We start from the raw sequence: 22,214 nt of genomic DNA, 5'->3' as shown, positions 1-22,214 counted from the left end.
CAGTTTCTGGTTCCTATCTGAAGCACTAAATCCCTCTTGCACAAGTGGTGGGTTCTGCTGGGGCTTTGGCAGTGTTGGATACTGCCCTCTGCCCTCTTTGGGTTTGTGTGTGCGTTTCATGTTTTGAGAGATTGCCATGGGTGCGCTCACAAAAGAGCTACCACGGGTGGGTGGGGTTGTCCATTCAAAACAGGGTTGCCATGATGGGCATGGCCAGTGAGAAAACACTCATTTCCCAGAAGGCAGATGGTGACCCTAAAAGAAAAGTAAGTTGCTCAAGAACTTATGTACAAGCAGAGGTGGGGTTTGAGCTCCAAAATACAAAACTACTACTTTGTGCCCAAATAAAGAAGGTGTTGGAGGTCAGTGCTTTGTTTTGCAACATGCCAGCCTCCCAGTTAATTAAAAAAAAAAAGATTAAAAAATAAAATTAAAAGAGAAGTATCCACAGGCACATTGGTGCTCACAAGCACTACATTGGAGACCCCAGGTCTTGGCTGAGTTAGGAGCAGGCAGGTATATAAAGATTGCTAATATTAACATTTTAGTCAAGGGAACAAATCCTAGGAGCACATTCACAATCTGAAAACCTTAATCCAGGATATTGGCCTCAGTAGTGCTATTTGAGGGGGAGGGTGTCACATACTCATACTAGTGAAGGATCATAATGGCTAAATACTCTTCTTAAATATACTAGCAAGCAAGAGAACGTAGTTTTCCTATAATTTTTTTTGTCTCCATGTTAATTTCACCCCTCTAAAAGCAATGATACTTTTTACCTGTAAAATATAGGGTAGAGGTTTGTTTCCGCATTATTGCGCATAGTTGATCAAACCGTGAACCATATTTCTAGAGAGAGAGTTATGAACATCTGATCATAACCCTTTTCTTAAAATGCCATTCATGGCTGCATTTTCAAATTGGTTTTCACTAGTCCTATAAGAATATTTGCTGGCCAAATGTCAGGTTACTGTGAATGTCATAACATTTTATTTTCTAAAAGGTTTTGCTCCTGCAATTATGCGATAAGTGGAAATCTCAGCTGCTTTCAAAAATGAAATTAGATTTCTGCTTCTCATGTTCCTAAAGCAAAGCACAGAAGGATGAACCATAAATTAAATCTAGGAAACAGTAGCCTGTGATTATTTATTTATTTTAAAGAACACCTGGTTTAGGGTTGATTTTGAAAACACACATATAAAAAACTTTGCCCTTACACTAAAATTGGTTCACCATCGATTGTGTTTGCACTAAGCCAGCCTGACTGTTTTGCTGCTTCTTTTTATCTTTAGAAAAGTCCACTGCTGCAGTCAACTTCACAGCGCCTCCCCCCACCCCAGACTGCATTTCCCTAAATAAAGTTAACAAAAAAGCCACCAAGAGATTTGATAAGAACACAAGAACACACAGCAGGTTGTCGTACAGTACTCTCTATCAGCCTCCCCACTTACTGGCCGGTATGTGTATGACAACACTGGACTACTTTGCAGGGCTGATGTAAGCCATGCATCCTCAGCTACAACCCCCTCCCCATCAGCCTCTGGAGGATGGTGTATCCTGGCTCCCACGTATATCTGGGGTTAGCCAGTGCATGGTGCTTGGGGGTGGCATGGGGGGGGGCTGAGTGCAACAAAAAGCTGTAGATCAGCCTTTTATATTGCAAAACTGGAAATGATCATGTATATGCAGTTAGCAAATGGAAATTCAAATTAGCATGGATGCTTAACATCCTGAAGTTTCACACAACAGTTTCTATGGAAACTAGAATCTTTATATAGCTCTGTGGATTTTGCTAACAAGCTGAAATAGTGGTGTTAGTCGGGTGTAGGGCACATTCCCCATCGTGAACATTCATTTTTAAATGTGCTATGCATTTTATTATTTCTGCACAGTAGTCATACATTTTTCAATAGGAAGGGCTTTAAAAAATAATAACAACACTACTCATGGACTTCTCAAGCCATATGCAAAGCAGAAGGCATGTTCTGATATTAAAAACATTTAATTTCTACAAATACTCTGAAATGATTATTATACATTGCCCCCCCCCCCAATACTTGTATAGAATCTAAAGCAAAAAAAGGTTATTGTTTGGGAAGTGGGATAGTCCCAGAAGTGAAATTTGGGGGAGCCCTCTACTCCCAAATATGAATCAACACTGGAAGAAGAGGTCAAGCAGAGGACAATCTTGGCAGCTTAATGTCTCCATTATGTATACTAACAGTAACAGGCCATTTTGGGCATGGAGTCCCACACATTGTTTTTGGGTGTGATTCAAGAGCCTCTGCCTTCAGATATCCTTGCCTTCCATCCTCCCCACCACCCGCGTCATGTTGGGGTACCTGCATATTTGGTGGATGTGGCAAATAGATACAGGCCTGCTTATTAAAGTAATACATGTACAGTAGGACTGACAACAAAATGTCACTGGTTACTCTTCCAGTCAGTCAGTAAAGCAGCTACGCCTTAATCCATGATACTCCATTCCATTCCTCTTCCCACCAAGCTTTCTGTCCCCGCCCCATCAGTCTGTCAGCATTTTCATGGTGGCTGGGAAGGATGGGAATTGCAGTCCAACACATCTGGAAGGCACCAGGTGGGGGAACTGGTGCACTACTAAAACCAAGGGCCAAACCCAACTAAGCGACATTCACACAACTAGCAATGGCATGAATGTTTTCTTTAAAACGTTTGATCCCCAGACCAAAAGTGGTTGCCCTCCCGTGCTTTAAAATAAATAGCAGCAGGAAGGGGCTTTAACCATCTTCCTCTGCTGTGGTCCCAATCCAGATCAACCCCTGTAGCTGCTATTTGCATTGGGAGGATGGCTTCCCTTTTTTTTTACTCTGTAAAGTGCCATAGATATTGTTAGCATGAGTTCAATGGCATAAGATGCAAATATGAGAGAGAAAGTGTCTGTGGTTTCTATGTTTGACTGTGGTTCAGTTAGAGCTTCCAGGTATTTTCATCCAGATATTCCAAGCATACATTAGCTTTGTATGTAACCTAGGGATGTCTGTCGCTGGAAAATCCAATTCTCTTTTAACTTGGTGGATTTCTGCAGTGAGTAAACTCACTTTGCATCTGTAAGCTGAGCTGCAGGCTGTTCCCCGAACTCCAGGGACGTTTTTGTGCATTTTGGGGGGAGAAGATTCTGTAATTTGCACACATTTCTGGGCAATTTGCACAATTATAGCTGAATTTGTGCAAATTATGGAGATTCTGCTGTAATTGGTGCAAATTGTTCAGACATTTGCACAAATTGCAGAACCTTCCCAAAAGAAAAGAAAAAAATGTACAAAATTCCCAGAAAATCTGCCAACAGGCCTGACTCCCTACAGATCAGCTGAGCACTGTAGGGGATTGGACTCGATGGTCTTGCAGGCCCCTTCCAGCCCCATGATTCTGTGATTCTAAATTAGGAACTGAAATCGAGTATGGTTGGCCAAGCTTAGGAAAATTCATCAAACGCCACCCCACAAATGGATTTCTCCAACATCCCTAATGTAACCTGGAAAAAGAAACCAGCTTTGAATTACAGAAGAGGGAGACACTCCATCTTAGCAATATAGCAGCAGGTCTTTCACAAGTCCCAATTATGAGTTTTCATTTGTTGTCAGCTTTGCTAATTAAGGGAGCAAATTTTTAATCACAGACTAAAGCTTTTGATTGTATTGTTCCACTTATTGATGGCTAAAAGGCTATAGCCCAGGTTTCTTTTTATTTATGTAGTTATTTATTTCTTGTCATATTGGAACAGAAATTTAGCAGTGAGGGCGTTCAAGCATTTCCTCGTTCTTTAGCTCATTGGAGTTGTGCATATGCATGATTCTATGTATTTAACTTTTAATTAGAAGGGCTCATGCCATCATGACCTACTAAAAGTACCAGCCCTTAGAGAGCGCAGCCTTCTGGCATTACAATAAAGAATACCCAGCTTTGCCTTACAGTGAGATTTGGCTTGAGCTCTTTCTTTCCTTATCATAGTAACTATTTTTATCCTTTGATACATTCAAGTCATTTTTTATTTTTATTTTGCTTTGGCTTCCTTAGCTAGATTAGAAACACTTAAGTGATTTATCCCAAAGTTAACTTGTTGCAGCAAAGAATCAATAAAGGGTAGAATGTATGCAAAGCAGAGCAGTTTAAAACCTTACTTGAAATGGCTATTTGAATGGTGGCATCTTTTGAAAGGCATTGTTCTGTCGAGGAGCATTTTGTATTGATAAATAGCAAGCAAAAAAGAAAAGAAAAGACATACTCTAATATCAGTATTTCCTAAAAGACAGAGCATTTCCCCTTGCATAGAGCATAAACATGAATTTCATTGTTTCCAGATGCTTTTCACAGGCTCCTGTTGTCCTAAAGATTTCTTACTTGTATACAAGTGAACTGATGCTTTGCCCAGAATGGCTTTGCCAGATGTCAAAACACTGCAGTTACTCCCATCTCTGCTGGATGTAACACTGAACAATTTTGACAGTGTGGGAGTTTGGGGCTTCATCCAATGTCACATGAGTGGACTTCCCCTTGCTCTCCTCCCACAGTGTATCCCCTGCATCCCCCAGATCTGCTTTGGAGGTCCCCTGATCAGATTTGGAGGTATGCAGTGCACTGAAGGGGAGAGGAGGAATCTGTAATGTCAGTGATTTCCATTCTGCTCGCTGATGGACAGCATAGCATAGCAGAAATCTGGCCTGATTTCTTACCAAATATGTAGTCTCCAAGACCTCCGTTGTATTCTGCATATCTGGTAGCTATTAACAGGAACCCCTTTGCTATTTCACAAACACCCCCCACCCTCCAAATACAAATAAAAGGAAAAAATAGGTTAATTGCATATGTTCAGCCACCAGCTAGATTTAACTTGTTTTGGTTGTCCAAACCCAATGTCCTTGCTCTTTTTAAAAGACTTCTTATTTGCAATAATACTAGGTGCAAAAGCCACAAGAAAATATTCAGGAAAATGCAAGCAACTGATCCATCCTTTAATAAATGACTGGAAAAGCTCAGTCTGTTCTGAACTACACACATTCATGCCCAGGAATGTAAATAAAAGAATTCTTAAATTCATCCCAGAAGCCAGCATAGGATAGGACTTTGTGAATGGGAATGGAGTGAGGTTGTGCATCTTAATATTGTCTGCTCTACAGAATGAATAATGGCTGTTGTGGGAAAAACAAGGACACCAAGTAACTGCCAAACCGTTTCCTGCCAAACCGCGAACAAAATGTAGTGAACTACTTTAGAAATGGCCAAGAGTTAGCTAAATGCTTGTAATGTCGTCAGACCTGCAATACAGCTGAACTGCTAATGGCTCACGTTCAACAATATACACAAAACACTATGGTATCAAAAGAAAAGGGACTTTTCCTTAACACGCACTTGAACCAAAGTATGGCTGCAGAGTAAGCTGATCAGGAAATCAGAGCTATGCAGTTAGATTGAAAGTTACATACATTTCCCCACCACATAGTAATGTCCCTTCCATTTATTTATTCATTTATTATTACAGAGGAAACTCCCAGTAGATAAATAAATGAAAACATTTCTTCTTACATTGATTCATAAATACAAATGATAACAAGGAAGAGTTATAAACACAATCAAATTCATAACAGTTAACTTGCCCCTAACAGTAAATAAGGTTGTACTGAATCCTGAAGTTTATCATCCCGATATAAAATAGACTCCATTTTTCTATAAAGAAATTATTTACTGATCGTCCCTCTCTGACTCTAATCATATTAATTTCATCATCGAGGCCATATCCCAAACCCTCATCCACCAATCATCAGTTGCTGCAGGATTAACTCTCTTCCACCTATAGCTTATTGTCATATAGGCAGCTGTCAGTAAGCGGATAGTCAATTCAGCATCATCAATTGGAACTATATCTTTAACATATCCAAATAAAAATATCAGTGGGTACAAAGAGAGCACAGCACTTACAATTTTCATAATTGCATCCTTTACCATCCTCCAAAAGTGTACTATAGAGGGTGGGACCAAAAAGAAATTTATATACATTTATGGCCTGAACATCAACAAAAAGATAATATCTTTTCCGACTAAAACTGTTCAGCCCCTTTAATGGAAAAAAGAGGCAAGTCATCACCATACTACACTTGGAAACACTCGGCATTCATTCTCAGCAGTGGGTCTCGAGGTATTGAAAGCCCATAGTACCATATCAACTGTTTTGACATATGTCTGGCAAAACCATCTTGGTGTTGTTGTATTCTAAACACCTTTGGCTACAACCTGTACTTGGTTGCCTAATAAAATGAAATGAAAATGTATTCTAAACACACTGAGCTGTGATTCAGAGGGAAGCTAACACTGTTGTTGTTGTCCAGTATTTTCCCCCAACATTTGGTTCTTAGCTCAATTTGAACTTGAATTAATTGAGTTAAACTCAAATTGACAGATCGGACAGATCTTACTGAGCTCTGATGCTGCCTAGGTTGCTTTTTTGAAATCTTTATAATCCTTTTTTTTTTTTTTAATTTAAAGGATATGTATGCTTACTGTGGGAAGCATCCTAGTAGCCCTAACAAGTGGAAAGCATCACAGCAGCAGAGTCTCTATTTGATTTATCTTGCAAGATGTAAATGTTAAAATGTACATCACTTTCATGAATACTGAGAGACTTCTCTTGAGGATTTATTTCATTCAGAAGCAAACTGAATAAAACTCAAGGGCAGAGAGCAGGCATAATTCATTTTGCAATCTGGTTCCACATTTCTTGATAAAATAAGAACTCTGATTGGGGTTCCTTGGAAGTGTACTTGTTTTGGATGATGTCCCCCACTCTCCCCCCCCACCCCCAAGAACGTATGCCTATGGGGAATTCACATTTGCTAATGATGCAAGGGATCTTGATGCTGTAACATTGGGGAAAATGGGCTTGTACTGATGGAGTGCTTTGATTACAGCATGAAAACTGAAAGGGGCAAACTTAATCTATTTTCTTCATCAGCTACTATCAAACTATAAGGCAATGACAAAATTGAGCTGCAGTCTTGTTGAGATGAATGTCAGGGGTTAGATTGAATGATACAGACAGGCCTGTGTTTGAAAATGAATATACAACTTTAGGATATTGGCATCACAATGACATTGCTTGTACATCAATAGGACTAACTTTCTTGCCTGGCTGGTGCTTTGTGGGACTATTTCCAGTCCTCCCCACCCAGGTAGCTCCAAAAAGAGATCCACACTAGTGGTCTCAAGTTAAGTTAGATGCTTCTCCTTGCTGTTTATTACTACTTAGGCTTTCAGGACTCTGTCAAGTGAGACCATGCCTTTCCCTCTCTGCTCATAAGCATAGCTTAGTTACCTCCAGACCCTTTCTGAGGCAACACCTGTGCTTTTCAGTACCTAGGTTCAGGCCTCTTCTGTGACCCTGTGGTGGACGGCCTCTGCTCTTGTGTTATTGCTTAGAATCAATTACCTGGAAGGCTCCTTGTGGCAGCTTTGGTGATGCACATAACCATTGGGGGTTGGACTCGATGGCCTTGTAGGCCCCTTCCAACCGTACTATTCTATGATTCTACTATTCTATGATTAATGCAAGTGGTGTCAGGCAAATGTGGTCCAATCCTCCTTTTTTTACTAGGGGGCTTGGCCCTTGGAACCAGACTCAGACATACTTAGAGTAGATCCATTGAGACTACTGGGTCAAATCATTCATGACTAACTTAAGCCCAATTGATTTCAATGGGGCTGCTCTAAGCTTGACTAAATCTAGATCCAATGCATAGTTTCAGATGTAAGGCAACATGCTGGTATTCATTCTCATTGAACACTGGTTCAGGTTTTTTTTTTTTTTAAAGTCTCCTTTCAAAGACATTGGGATCACTTGAATTCTATAGTCCTTCACCCTGCCCACCTTTCTCTCCAATAGCTAGAGTGCCCATCACCATGGTTACCCTGGGAACGTCACTCCTTGCTGCTGCTGGGGGGATTTCACCCCCACATACACCTCTTTCTTCAGATAACTTGCCTTTCTTACTTACTTACTTACTTACTTTCCCATTATAATCCCACTGTTCCTCCAAGGCAGTGTACATGGTTCTCCCAGCCTAATTTATAGCAATGGGATAGGTTAGACTGAAAGGTAGTGGCTGTTCCAAGACTACCTGGTGAGCTTCATGGTAGTCCGACATGTTGACCACTGTTACTAGTGGTGGTGGGAGTGAGAATTTCCTGGGGCTTGCTTGTGTGTTTTGTTTCAAAATGTGTGTGCACACCAGTGCTAGAGTTAGGCAGCCGCAGCACGCAGTACATATTTTTCAAGTGATGCAATTATCAAGGCATTCTTTCTCCGTTGGCTCTTGCTCCAATTTCAAGGTAAACCCACTTGCCAATTTTATTCACTTGGCTTGAAGCTGTGACGGTAGGACTCACTACATTCCCACGCCCTGTCCAGGAACTCCATAGCAAAGAAATAGCATTGCAGAACAGATAATTGTGAAAGGAAAGGCAGGCAGTGGAGAGAAGCAGGATTGCAACCATGTTGCAAACCACACATCAAAAGTAGATGTGCCAACAGCATGTAACCATTATAGGCCTCAAATTATTATGCTACACTGGAAAGTCTAAAATCACTAACAATTAGGATTTGAGAGGTGGAAGGGAAGGGAATGTTGTTTCTCCTGTAGCCTCAAAATTTCTGGAAATGTTACATCCCTAGTACTGGGCAAGCCAAACTAATGGTCTCTGGCCCAGTATGAAGCAGCTTCATATGTTCATATATTCACCTGGGAATATTATTTATTATTTTATTTATTTGTTGCATTTATATCCTGCCTTTTTCCCTCTTGCAAGGAACCCAAGGTTGCTTACATTATCCTCTTCCTCTCCATTTTATCCTCACAACAACAACCTTGTGAGGTAGGCTGGGTTGAGAGTCTGTGATGGGCCCAAAGTCACCCAGTGAGCTTCCATGGCCGAGTGGGGACTAGAACCCGGATCTCCCAGCTCCCAGTCCAACACTTTCATCACTACACCACACTGGCTCTGAATACCAGGGATACAGCTGCTTACAGGATAAGAAAACAGGTACCAAACCGCAGTACTGTACTAGTGTACTGAGAGTGATTCAGAGAAGGTCAAAATATACATTAAAATATACAGAAAGAGTTCCTTTAAAACAGGAGAATGTACTTAACATTGTGCAGATGTAGTTTGTTGGATTTGTGCATTTAGCCCCCTGCGGATTACACATCTATGGAAACGTAAGCATTGCAATCATCCTGGGGCTTTCTGCTGCTATAAGAGTGGATCTTGAGAAGCTTCAGGGGCGTTAAATGGGCATCCATTGATGTGCTGCATTTTAGCACACAGCAGCTAGGGAAAGGAACCTGCCAACTGTTTGAACTATAGTCTTTCTGTTCTGTCTCGCTGTGAATGGGCAGTTGGTGAGGGGATAAAATTCTCAGTGGCATATTTTCTCATAGTGATTGAAGCACTACAAGGAGTTGCTTCTCTGACAGAAAAAGAAGGGGAGGGGAGGTGGGAGGGAACACTAGTGAAGGAACAGCAGAAGCATATAATATCAACAAAAGTGATTTGTCTGATCTTGGGGAGCCCAGAAATGAAGTAGCATAGTATCAGAGACCATCCAGTCATTAATTTCATGAAATTGCAAAGGCATGGGCAGTGGGTGGGTGGGGGGAATCTTTCAGGGCTTTCAGCCCTCCCCCATGCATGTCTCTCAACCTGTCCTTTCCACCTCAGTTTGCTTGCCTTGACTCATATCCCCACCACCACACTGCAGCTTCTCCCATCCTCTCAGCTTGCCAATGTCTGCCCCCACCATACTCGCATTCACAGCTTCTCCATTCAGGTGGGCATGCATCTGGAGCACCAGGTCTGGCCTTACCCCTTGCTCCACCCTGATTATTGGGTTCAGTGGTGGATGAGAAAATTGTGCTGGTGGGGGAATCCTGGTGTCTCTTCTTTGAGCCATCGCATGGCAGTGGCACATCAAGGGCCTGGTGTGGCCTGGCCCTGTGCCAAGCTTAGTAAAGTGACCACCACAGCATACCTGAGATACAGGTAAAGGATGCTTTGCTTGCTTCCTCCTAGGCCCAGTTCCTTGGTTAGGGGTGGGGGCAGAGAGGCACAAGAACTGACTCAATCTCATCCATGCAACTAAAACGGGGAGAGGATACTTATCTGGTATGTTGCTCTTCCTTTCTGGAAGCAAGCTTGCCCGCCTTCCAAAGCAAAGCTGTGGGGGGCACACTGCCTCCTCTGCCAAACTGATTGCTTTTCATCCATCAACATATGCATTATGATGGCTCGGAGCATGACAGAGGATGCTGCAAAGTCACAGTCTTATAGCTATAGCCTTATCAAAGGGAACAGGGTGAGCTGAATTCAGTTAATGTTGTTGAATCCTGAAGGGCATGCTGCTGATTACTGGTGGATACATCTCAGCTCAGTGTAAAATGTCAAATGCAGATGTGACCAATCTTGTGAAGTCCTGGGTCCTCATTGCAAGTAATTAAACATACTTGCATCTTGCAGGTTTTAAACCAGAGGGTAAATGGAGAAATTGTTTCATTATAGTAAGTGTGCAGTGAAAGTGCTAGGGACCATTTCAAAGAACACCTAAGTAAAAATGTACTGAAGGACATAATTTGCTCAGGCTCCAATGTACTAACAAGACAAATGCTTTGAGCAACATTTCAGTATGAGCTGCTGCTTTTGAGGTAGGTATGGTAATAGGGGTGCTTATTTTGTATCAGAAATGGCTAGAGAAGCCTTTCTCTTTAAGAATAGTCCCAGGTTTGTGTTTGATGCCTTGCTAAACCCTTCAGGACAGGGTTGCCATTCTTTATCCAGGGAAGGGCTTCTGTCCCTTTGAGTGCTGAGGGACAGTGACATTTTTATCAAGTCCAGGATATGTGAAGCTGCATCTGCTGAATGTCTGCTATACTCAGTTTTCAAAAGCAGCCTTCTCCAGGATACAACACAGCAGCTCCATTTTGTGGGGAAAAGCTTGGCTTTCCAGTTGAAACTCTGCTTAATAAGATCGTTATTTGCTTGAGGTGGGAAAGGGGAAGCCTGCAGCCAAGGAAATCACCTTCCCAAAGCCACCTTTGTGAATCTTAAGAACCAATTGTAAACTACTTATGGTGTTCCAGTGTTCTTTCCTGTTCTAAGAGCTGAGGAATGGATGTGGCTTCCCCACCCCCCTTCCCTATAGTGACAGCTTCTGGGCATTCACCTGCAATATTCAAGAGTCCCTCTGTGATGTTTGATGTCCTTGAGCCAAAAATACTACCTGTGCTATCAGGACTGTCTTCCTGGGTTAATATCAAGATGATGTTTAATATTTATTTATTTACTTATTTTTCAATTTCACTTAAAGGAAAAAGAGTGTACACACTATAAACATCATTGCTCAGCTGTGGCTATGTACTTGTACCCTGTTCTGCTCAACCCTAAAATGAAGGCTAGTTCGTACCTTGCAGTAGCCCCCTATGCAGTCCCCCTAGCAGTAGGCAGAGTTCCTGTCAGACCTACAAACAGGATGTATTCATGTGGAGTGTGAACAAAAATCTTCAGGCATTGTCAGCTGTTGATTAAGGAAATTAGGTGCCCAATGCGTTTTGAGCTGGTGCTCTTTTTCTGGGGGCAGAATCAAATCCAGAAAAAGGCTTCATGTAAACTGCTGTAATAAACAGAGGAATGTTGTAGAAAATCTATGTTGTCTTCCCTATGGCTGTCTTTACCAGGACAGAGAAGCTTCTTACTGAGTTTGGGATGGAAACTTTTCCAAGAGTTTATTCTGACTTTAAGGAAGAGCACCAGTTTGAAACAAGTTGGTCACGAAATTCCCAATTAAATAGTTGACAACAATACCTGTAGCTTTTCTCCCTGCCACAACTTCCTGATTCTACAGGGTGAAACCTTCTATTCTGTCCCCACACCCCCCAATGTTGTACATTTAGCTATCACCATTTCAGCAATGCTGGTGGTTCCATGACCATCATCTACTATTACAGAAACTTCAGTTGATTCTATTACCGAAACTTCAAGGATATAATGGGAAACATGGCCAAAGGATACCATGGGCAAGGCACCGAGGACTTTAAAGATAAGGATTAGGCATTTGTGCTGGATGTTCCAACCTGCCTGGACCTTAAGATTATCCTCAGAGGCTCTCCTCCAGGTGCCCCTGCCAAATGAAGTGCGATGGGTGGCTACTAAGGAGAAGGCCTTTTCAGTAGTGGCACCATGGTTGTTGAATGCCCTCCTTAGAGATGCTCGCCTGGTGCCTACATTGTGGTCTTTTTGGTGCCAGGTGAAGATCTTTTTATTCTCCCAGGGATTTCAGTCCTCCATTTTTTGTTTTTAAATATGTTGTTGTATTTTTAGATCATTACATTGCTGCTAGCTTTTACTTGGTTTTTATTGTAGTTTTAAACTTTTAAAAGTTTTATACCAGATGGCCCAAAAGTAGGTATACAGTTGTTTAGAATGTTGATGGGAGGGGGAGAGAATGTGTGAGTAGAAGATGTGTGGGTGGAGTCAGAATGACAGTTGGGAAGAGTGAGTGACAGGGAGTGACAGTTACATCAGTTAAGTGTAGAGAGTGAGGGGAGTGAAGCCCTTAAGTAGGTATACAGTTGTTTAGTTGTTTAGTTATTTTTTTTACTGATATTGTGAATGATGGCAGCCAACTTGAGTCAAGAACAAAGAAAGTGGATTCTAAAGCAGTACTGGAAGACTGAAAATGCTGAGTGGGTGTGCATAGCATGGCCAGAAGCATCTGACACTCCTCCACCAACACGTCTGACCATTTATCATCTTAGAGATAAATCTGAAGCAACAGGTGCAGTGGCTAATGCACTGAAATCTGGATGTCCTAGGATGTCTATGACAGAAGAAAATGAGATGAGAGTCGCTCTGACATTTGTGAACAGTCCAAAAAAGTCCACACGACATGTGTCTAAGCAGCTATCCATACCTTGAACATCCTTGCAACACTTAATGCGTAAATTGAAATTGAAGCCGTACCATCCAAGACGGTTACATGGTCTTCTGGAGGACGACCCAGACCGTCGGTTGCAGTTCTGTGACATGATGCGTAACCTAACCAAATCTCTAACGAACAAGACCTTCTTGATAAGATCATCTGGTCAGATGAGGCTTCTTTCAAGTTGTCAGGCCACGTGAACAGGCATAACTGTGTGTATTGGGCAGATGAAAATCCTCATTTGACTATCACATCTCAGCTGAACCAGCCAGGCGTCACAATGTGGGGTGCACTGTCCAGAGAAGGTGTTGTAGGACCGGTTTTCTTTGATACAATTGTGGATAGTAACAATTACCTAAACATGTTACGCAATGTGGTAGTGCCACAACTCAGAACCAGTGCTAACTTCACCGAACTGCTCTTCCAACAAGATGGGGCACCTCCTCATTATGCTTTTGCAGTAAGGGACTATCTTGACAACACCTTCCCACAGCATTGGATCAGATGACGTGGCAGCATTGAATGGCCACCACATTCACCCGACTTAACACCAATGGACTTCTTTTTGGGGGGCATCATAAAGAATAAGGTTTTTGAGAGGAATCCCCAGACAGTGGATGAATTAAAAGAGTTCATCTTGGAAGCATTTATGGACATCGATGTTGACCAGAATTTGTGTCGTACTGTGTGTGACAATGTTCTGGACAGGTTTGAGGAATGTTGCATTGTTGATGGAATACATTTCGAGCATTTATGAGATTAAACAGTGATAAACAAATGTAAACGTAATAAACAATATAATAAAATGCAAATAAACTATACTGTATACCTACTTTTGGGCCACTCTGTATTATATTTTATCATGTTGTTGTGCTTTATAGTTTTAACTTCTGTGAACCGGCCACAGAGTTTTGGCTATTGGACAGTATAGAAATGTAATAAATCATCATTATCACCACCACCACCACCACCACCACCACCACCACCACCACCACCAGAGAATGGATGTGAAGTCAGTGTAGGGATTTAATGCATAGTCCAAGAGATGAGAGAAGTGTGTTTTGGTGGCAAGACTTTGGGATAGAGGTGAGTAGGCTGAATTGTGGCAAGGGAAGGCCAGTGAGGAGAAGGTTGCAGTAGCCAAGGTGAGAGATGACCAAAGTACCTAAAGGGGGCAGAGAGGAAGCACTGCATTTTTGAGTGTTGTTCATAAAGAAGTGGCACGATGTTGCAGTGGACTCAGTACAGGGAAAAAAGCAGATGAAGGAATCCTAGTTGAAGTCAAGGCTTCATGCCTGATCAACAGGGTGGATGGTGGTGATGACAATGGATTCAGACAGGCGAGAGTAAAGCTTTGGAGGAAAGATGAGGAGTTCAGTCTTAGACATACTGAGTTGAGACAGTGATGAAACATCCAAGCAGTTAGGAGATGCAGGATTGGATGGAGATTGGAAGGTCTGTGATACAAACGTAGATGCCAGGTGTCATCAGTTAATATTTTTAATATACCATATGTAGATCACTCTTCAATTATATGACCAAAGTGATTTTCAAGTAAGCACCAACTAGTGAAAAACAAAATCCCCAAACTAGAGATAAACAGTGGTGCCTAACAAATTAACTATCAAAGGCAGAATGAAAAAAAGAATTTTTGACCTGGTTTAACAAATAAAGTATAGGTGGCGCCATAGGAATCTTTTGTGAAGTAGAGCAGCTCCAAATTCTGGGACTGTAGCAGAGAAGGCCTTGTTTCTTGTGGCGGTGAACATAGCTTCCACATGTGATAGCATCTTTAGCGGGGCTTCATTGATAGATCTCAGGGGTTGAGAAGGGGCATTCCCTCAGATATTGGTGTAGGGGGTACTGAAAGAAATAGATTTGATGAGACCACACAGAAACGGTATATACAGGGAGAATAGTAAGGACCACATGAGTTTTGAATGAACTCTAGGGAAGTGTAAGAAGGGAATAGTGTTAAGTGGTTCATAGAGCAGCTAGGGATGGGTCTGTGGAGAAAGGAAGGAAAGTATGGAACCATTACATCTTATCTGCCCATTATGGCCTTGTTCATACTTATGATAAGCCAATGAAGTTGGCCATGTTGTGTGCCTGGAATGGTATTCAAATAGATTAAAATATAGAAGAAGTGGGACAAAACTCAAGGGAGACCTGATAGGGCTTTAGTAAACTGTACTAGTAATGTTAGGCAATTTAGGGAAAGGTGGAAACCCATATTTGCAAACAATTGATGAGGAGGTGCCATAGTTCGTGGTAGAGCGCATACTTCACAATGCAGATGATCCAAGTTCAGTTCTTGGCATTCCCAGTTCATCTCTGGTAGCAGGGCGGGAAATGTTTTCTGTCTGAGACCTTGGAAGAGTGATCACCAGTTAGAGCAGACAGTACTGAGTTTGAATGGTCTGTTTTAGTATATAATAGCTTTGTATGTTCAAAATTGGAGCATATAAAGGTCCAAGATTTACCTTCTTATTGATTTCTCACCTCTTGTGGAAAACACTGAAATTTATGTTACGAAAATTGTTCTTATGTATTTATATAAGCTCAGCAAAAAGCATGGATATTCTTAGTACTCAAATTAAATTTATTTCCTCTGATTCCTTGCACCTCTATAAAACTGGGCATGATTTGGCCAAAGTTAACACATTTAAGTTATGCCTTTGCTTAGAGAAAGTATTGGGTCATAAATTGTAATGTGGGGTTTTCAGAAAAAAAATGAATTGGAAAATTTCCCTGTACAGACTAGGGTGATTGCTGGGATTCATAAGACTTTTTTCTGTCTAAAGATGCATAAGATTGTGCTCTAAATTGATTAATGGGTGAAAATAGGCAGCTTTTTCTCTGTTATCATAGTGGTGGGATCCCTATCCCTGACAGCAATACACTGTGATACAATATACTCCCCAACCTCAGTGACTTCTTTGCCTTTTTTTAATTAACTCAAAGTAGGTAACACAGAAGTCCATTATTCAATATAAAGGAAGGAAATGAATGGTGAAGAGATTTAAGTTATTTTAAGCATCATAAATGACACAGCACATGTTTATAAGAAATTGTCCATGTGTTTTTTCTGTTAAGAAAAGAATATTTTAAAGCTCGTAATAATATTACTTAAAAGGCAAAAGAAGAAAGCTGACTCTTGCTTTAAATCTGAACAGTAAATGACAAGTGTACAGACAGTGAAAGAGGCATTTGAGGAGGGAACAGGTTCATCTTGTTTATTTTCCACACAGGAACTTATTAAGGGCACAATCCAGCCTAAATGAAGTATGCTTAAAACCAGTGATGTGGGGCAGAACATTTCCAAAATGAAAATTTTCTGGAAAAAAGTTCAGTGCTTAATTTTTCCATGGAAAATCTTCCATTTCATATGTTCATTAGAAATTATGAATGGATGGATACCAACTGCAAATACACTATTAGTCAAGCATGGCAGTTTCAAAATTGTAATTAGTATTTTTCAGGAGATTATTCCTAGCAAGTATGTGAGAGAATACATTTATGTCATTGTAATACATATATGACTCAGTGTGAAATAGTGACAATGAAATGTGTAGTGACAACGAAACTGGAGGTACGCTAACTAGGGTGTTGGAGAAATTCGGGACAGACTAAAATGAGTTTAGATTTCTAAGAATCTGACCTGCAGAATCCACTGCGGAGTGACCCCCTCAGGCCACACGGAGTCTATGAACTTTCCCATTTTTTTTCTTTCCCAAATGTTCGCTTATTTATTCGTAAGGAAAATATACAAGTTTCTGTTGAGGAAAAGTTTAATCGAATGGGAGACAATATACTAAATGTTTACTAAATTTACTAAAGTAAATTATGTAAATTGTTATGAAATCTCTTATGTAATTATTTGCTTATTTTTCCACATGACCAAAAAAAAAAAAGCATTTGTCTGTGAGTGGACAATGGAACAAAAGTGCCTGACAATCTGCAAAATACAGATGGATTTTACACAGTCGGTGCATCCCTAGTGCCAACACCCTGAGTGGAAGAGTGTTGAACTCTGTTGAAATAGATGTGTGGTTGTCAGCATATCTTGCACCCTTCTTTGGGTTGCTAAAATTTATTAGTGTATCAACAGTTTTCAGTACCTTTGCTGTTGTTTTCTGACATGTAAATAATGTAAGGGAAGTACATGCTATTGTCTTAAATTTTTTACTCCTATTCCAATAAAAATATCTACGTAATACAACATTTAAATCACATTAGATGTGCTTTGATGTTTTTCCTCAAGTATTTTAGGTCAAATACTTGTGGTGAACTGGGACAAAATTTAACATGGAGGTTTTATTTTAGTTTTGCTTACTAAATACAAGTAAATCAAACACATTAAATTTGATCACACTCCAGGGCATCAGAAAATATTCCGATGGAAACATTTTTTCCAATTTGTAGGACTTTTTTCTGCATGGCCCATGATTGCCATATAGCTTTGGCTATTGGGCAGTATAGAAATGTAATGTAATGTAATTAATTAATTAATTAATTTGAAACCTGAACTCCTATCTGGTTGAGAGGGAAACTGTAGAGTCCATGTAATGACAATATGAATTACAGTACTTCAAAAGATAAACATCTGGTAATACCAGATATTCCATAATTATTAATATTATTACACAGCATTCAATATAACTTCAAAGTTTTCATCCAGCACTTCTCACATCAATTGAAATAAAATGGTACTGCTCTACTTGCTTGATTTGAGAATCCATTACTGTTGAAACATGGCAGTTTGAATCAAAACCATACCGCTTTAAACCTTTGTAAGCTTTATATTGAACTAGCACAGGGTCCTTTGTTTTGATCCCCCACCCCCCATTAATGGAAATGGCAAGAAAAATAATTTGTCTTGGGCACATCCAGCAACCCCTGTTGTGGTAATTTTAACAGTACAACAGTGACAACTTGGTAAAGTGATTGAATTGCAGCCGTATGCAATAACGGGGAATAAACACTGTGAAAGTGTACAAAAAGTCACTGAGGCACTTGAATCACTAAAACAAATTACTGAAATGTAACTCCATTCTTACTGTGTCAATTTAGGGGGGGAAAACACCTATAAAATTGTGTCATTGGAAGGCCTGGGTGAAAATCTTTCCATTGAGCTACTGCAGTTCAGCAGCTGAGAAACCAAATAGGCAGATTCTGAATGTGCATTACCTGTCAGGCGACATATGGTGCTTTTGCTTGATCCATTCAGGCAGAAGCCAATTTTCTCAGTAAGCAAATAAACAAGGAAATAGACCATGTTCACGCAAATAGCTACTGCACCATGATCCAGTTTTCAGTCTGTGGTCATGGTGTGGACCATTAGACCAGCCTGTACTAATGCAGAGGAAATTGTGCTAGTTGCTCACATTAGGGCAACCACCTGATTTATGATGCTTGCATAAGTCACAGCAGATTCCATCTTAGAAGAGGCATCCCCTCCTGTGTGTGAGAGAAGAAAGAACACCTCTTCTAAGATGGCGCCTTCCACCTAGGCATTCTGTAAGTATTTGCTTTAAAAATAATTAATGTTGTTGTTTTTAAAATCTGCTGACTGATTAATTGGAGGCACCTTTTAACCAATTGAAAGGTTTTCAATCCATTCATCTAACATCAATCAATAAATGTCACCATCTGAGTTGTTCTAGGCTTCTGATTCTGTCTGTCATATACACTAGTACTGATTCATTGTTTGTAATGGCTCTTTCAGTGACGTGAACACTCAAGTTGTTTAATATTTGATAGTTTGCTTAGAAACAAGAGAATGCTTGACTTGATTATTTCCCCATGGCTCCTGGCCCGATCTACCATTACAGCTGTACTCACAGCGGAGAGAAAAGACAATTTCCTGTATACACTGGACTTAATTCCATTGCAGTTGTGATGTGAAGATGTTCTCTAAAGTCTGAGGAAGATTGGGATCCCATCTGCAGTTCAATGACTGCACTGTGAAATGACAATAGAAAGGCTAAAAATGGAAATAGTTGCTGTTCTATGTGGATGGTTGAAAGTCACTGACAGTCTGCTCAACACTGGGCATCTTCCCTATAGCTGAGAATTAGTCATGCCTGTGAGAGACTAATTTGGCCTGTAGAAAAAGTGGGGAAATTATCCTGATAATCTTTCTGATATCAAGCTGCCCTATAAAGTCAGTCAGGGCCAGAAATATTGGAACAAGGATAACTGTTTTGGTAGTTAGCCTCTGTACACCATCACATTGAAGTTGAAAGGAAACACACCCAGATGGGAGCAAAGTCAGGACTTTCAGGTGTAATTCAAGGGGTTTGACAAAAGTGGGGTACTAACCATTCAGGAAGGACAGCCAGTGGCACACACACACACACCCATCGTTATGGGTCATAAGTAATGGAACAAACCAACATCATTTCAAATTTAGGGATTGCCTTTAATACCTAGATGAAAATCCTTTGCAGTCAATGACTGCCTGAAGTCTGGAACCCATGGACATGACCAAATGCTGAGTTTCCTCCCTCAAGATGCTTTGCCGGGCCCTCACTGCAGCTGCCTTCAGCTGCTGCTTGTTTGTGGGTGTTTCTGCCTTTAGTCTTGTCTTCCATAAGTGAAAAGCATGCTCTATTGGGTGGAGATCTGACTTGGCCATTGAAGAACATCCCACTTCTTTGCCTGGAGAAACTCTTGGGTAGCTTTTGCTGTATGTTTTGGGTCATTATCCATCTGCAATATGAAGCGGCGTCCTATCAGTTTGGCAGCATTCAGCTGAATCTGAGCAGAAAGTACAGGCCTATACACTTCAGAATTCATCCTGCTGCTTTTATCAGCAGTCAGGTCAACAATAAACACCAGTGACCTGGTTCCATTGGCAGCCATACATGCCCATGCCATAACACTGCCTCCACCATGTTTGACAGATGATGTGGTCTGCTTTGGATCATGAGCTGTTCCTTTCCTTCTCCATACTTTTCTCTTCCCATCATTCTGGTGCAAGTTAATCTTGGTTTCATCAGTCCAAAGAATCTTATTCTAGAACTGGGCAGGCTTTTTTAGGTGTTTGCTGGCAAAGGCTAATCTGGCTTGTCTGTTCTTGAGCGTTACCAGTGGTTTGCACCTTGTTGTGAAGCCTCTGTATTTACATTCATAAAGCTGTCTCTTGACTGTAGATGTTGACAATGACATGCCTACCTCCGCAAGAGCATTCTTGACCTGGCTAGATGTTGTGAAAGGGTTCCTCTTCACCATGAGCAGAATTCTGTGGTCATCCACTTTAGTTGTCTTCCGTGGTCTTCCAGGCCTTTTGCTGTTGCTGAACTTGCCAGTTAATTCTTTCTTTTTCAGGATGTTCCAAACTTGTTGTATTGGCCACTCCCACTGTTTTTGCTGTCTCTCTGATGGGTTTATGGTGTTTCCTCAGCCTAATGACGGCCTCCTTCGCTCGCATGGACACTTCTTTGGACCTCATGTTGGGGGTTCCAGTGAACAGCTACCAAATGCAAATGTAACACTCAGAAGCACCTCCAGGCCTTTTATCTGCTTGATTGGTCATGGGGTACCCAGGAAACAATCCACACCTGGCCATGCAGCTGCTTGTCAGCCATTTGTTCCATTACTTATGAGCCACCAACGATGGGGGTATGTGTATGCCAGTGGCTGTCCTTCCTGAATGGTTAGTGCCCCACTTTTGTTAAACCCCTTGGATTACAGCTGAAAGTCCTGACTTCGCTCCCATCTGGGTGTGTTTCCTTCAACTTCAGTGTGGTGGTGTACAGAGGCCAACTGCCAAAACAGTTATCCTTGTTCCAATATTTCTGGCCCTGACTATATGTAAAGTGATGTACTTTTAAAGATGAGCAAATAAGGAATGATGGGTGATGAATAAATACTGAGATGCTGTGCACAAGTATAATTGGATATGCTGTTGCTTATGTTGAAGGCATTTTGGCAGCTGTTGGCGGGAAGTTCTTGACATGATACTTGAGTCCAATTTTTTGTGTGGCAATGTTTACAGTCCCCTATTTCCAGTGAAGAGTTTGTTGAAAGTGGCTGTTTCATAACAACACACAAATACGGTAAATGCTGGAGACACACACTACTTTGAACAATTGCCCATTGTAGTCAAATTTCCTGTTTGCAGCGAGAATCAGGGAAACTGACAGATGGCTACATTCTATTGACTAGCCTCAGGCACATCAGTGCCGCTTGCAGTTAGACTGCCATTTCAAGGCCAAGGATCATGTTATGGTAACTAAGAAAGCTCCTTTAAATCCTTGATAGGAGTTTGTAGAGGAGCCAAAGTCGTGAGTTCAATGTAATGCCTGGAACAATATCATTTCCTGCAGCAGTTCTAACATTTTTAGTTGATTGCGTCTGAGCAGGAGAAAATAAACAACATGAATGAAGGTACATCTGATGCGTTGTGCCAAGCTGTAGCAAGGAATGACCCAGAAATCTTTGCTCCCTGAACCTAAATAGTCTATCAGTGTCTAGGTCTGAGGATCGGCAATTTTACAGTTGGAGCATCAGATTTATAAGATTAGAGATCAAGAATAGTTTCTGGGATCACTTTATTGTGAAGATTGCTAGTAGAAGTGATTTGCCCAGCAGAGCCCATGGTGGGACTTTTTGCTGATGATATGACCATGTTAGATAATTTCCAATCTCATGTCTGCTCTTTTGAAAATTAGAATCTTGCCTGTTAGAACTGGCAAAACCTTTGGGTATCAGACCAGCAACCTGCCTGTTGAAACCCTGACCTTGAAGGAACCTACACTTTTGTCTACCTACTAAACCATGACTACATCTAGGGATACTGATCTTTATTTCCTTGGTTGAGTTATTCACATTTAACAACTAGCCACTTTATGACCAGAACAACAAACATATTCAGACATGGTCTTCTGATCATCGTTTTGGTCTCTGATATCCTTTTTGTAGGGATGTACGAAACCCTGCTTACCTGGCTTGGCCGGGTTCCGCTGGGGGGGGAAGGTGCTCCGTCCCTCCCCCCGGAATCCTCGCCGGCCAGCTCTGCTCCACGGGGATTCCGCGGAGCCGCCAGCCGGCTCTGCCAGCAGCTGGACATCTGGCCGCTGGCTAGCAGGGACGCAAATGGCGGCGGCCGTAGCCACTGCCATTTGCGTCCCTGAATTCAGCCGTGATAGGCTACGTAAAGACTTACATAGCCTATCACGTCTGGGTTAAAAAAAAAAAAAAACGCATACGC

The 22,214-nt window shown here is 41.3% G+C and overlaps 1 protein-coding gene and 1 long non-coding RNA gene across 3 annotated transcripts in view; one reads left to right on the top strand and one right to left on the bottom strand.

Annotated features, from left to right (window-relative positions):
* The window catches only part of PLCB1 (phospholipase C beta 1), a 703,903-nt gene that overhangs the window by 194,898 nt on the left and 486,791 nt on the right, over positions 1 to 22,214 (top strand). The window lies entirely within an intron of this gene.
* Positions 14,481 to 18,564, bottom strand: LOC146358986 (uncharacterized). Its single transcript, XR_014786428.1, has 3 exons — positions 18,188 to 18,564; positions 15,282 to 15,367; positions 14,481 to 14,860 (listed from the first exon to the last, which is right to left on the bottom strand). It is a non-coding gene; the product is annotated as an uncharacterized LOC146358986 (long non-coding RNA).

Source organism: Heloderma suspectum, chromosome 1 (genome assembly GCF_057233095.1).
Source record: "Heloderma suspectum isolate Gila_16-S chromosome 1, 16-S_ref, whole genome shotgun sequence".
In the NCBI taxonomy this organism is placed as follows: Eukaryota; Metazoa; Chordata; class Lepidosauria; order Squamata; family Helodermatidae; genus Heloderma; species Heloderma suspectum.
This window is presented reverse-complemented; position numbering and strand designations above follow the sequence as displayed.